Below are 1563 nucleotides of genomic sequence, written 5' to 3' on the forward strand. Positions count from 1 at the left end.
TGAGAGAGAGAGAGAGAGAGAGAGAGAGAGAGAGAGAGAGAGAGAGAGAGAGAGAGAGAGAGAGAGAGAGAGAGAGAGGATATTTATGGTGTATTGGAGCAATACTATCTACGGTATACTGAGGTTTTCTTAAAAAAAACTGGATCCAAAGGCACGGCTGGAACGTATTGCCCCATCCTCCCTATAGTCTAAATTATCTTGTTTAGTTTTCGTATGAGTATTACGGAACTTACAACACAGTTAAGTCATAATCTAACTGCCGACAAGTTTAAGTGTTATTATTAGAGAGTAACGTAGATAGAAAAGGAGGAGAGATAAGGACAACAGATGTTTGATGAGAAGGAAGGAGCAAACCACAACAGAGTACCTGCCAACAACCCACATCCTATCTTAATATGAATGTCAACTGTTCAGTCCTTTAATTAATTATCATTATTGATACTTTTATTGTATGTATTATGGTCTCCACATTCAGGTACGGGCTATTCAGAGGATTCTTGTATCTGTTGATGGTTTGTTTGAAAGAACCAGTTTATGATCCACTTTATAAAAGCAAAGCCAAGTATTTTTTCAAAAGAATTAACTCCACCCTAACAGCATCCGGAATATCTTTATTTTAGACAACAAACAGACACGTAATAAACCAAACTATAATTATTTTTTAAATGTATTTCTGACAGGGCATCCTAAGGAAAGAAGAGAGCAAAAAGGGGAAACTAGCGGAATTTAGAACTTTTACTACGACTGAATTCACTCCCCTGACAGCTCGGCTTGATTCGCTTTCCCTAAAGACAAAGTGACTGAACGAATGCACAAGCAAACAAACAAAGAAACAAAGAGAGCTCTTTGAAATGGTAATGCAAGCAGATGAAAATGGCCTAACAAACTAAACAAAAGCGAACTACCTTAACTGAGTAAAAAGAAAACAAAAGAAAGAAAACCCCATTCGCTTGCCTGAATTCGCTCAGCTGGTAAGTGCCACTGAGATAACAGAGAAGTGCGTAAAATACCAAAAGGATAGGCTGTTAATCAACATCATGCACTTTTGAAATAGGCTTTTGAATGTTTTCAGAATGACTGTTGAGAGCTTTTAACGATACAGATAAACGATATAAAGAGACAAAGAAACAAAAAAAAAAGTGAATCCAACAACAACAAACCACCACCACCACCACCACTAACAACAACAAAAAAGCACTTCGTCGGGCAATAATTATTAATACTATACGAGTATAACAATTGTATTAACAATCATGACAGGCAACGTCATTATTTTCGGTCTCCTGTAATACGAGCACCATGAGCACTTAATTGCGATGGGGTAGATGCATGCTACTGGGATGATGATGGTGATGAACTTATTCTATAGTATTATAGATATTAAAAAACTCAAGTTTCAACTTATTTTTCATTTTTAATTTTCTTGCTTACAATGATGATGATGATGATGATGATGATGATGATGATGATGATGATGATGATGGCGATGATGATGATGACGATGATTATGATGATGATGATGATGATGATGATGATGATGATGATGATGATGATGATGATGCT

This window comes from Aplysia californica, unplaced genomic scaffold (assembly GCF_000002075.1).
Source record: "Aplysia californica isolate F4 #8 unplaced genomic scaffold, AplCal3.0 scaffold00641, whole genome shotgun sequence".
NCBI lineage: Eukaryota > Metazoa > Mollusca > Gastropoda > Aplysiida > Aplysiidae > Aplysia > Aplysia californica.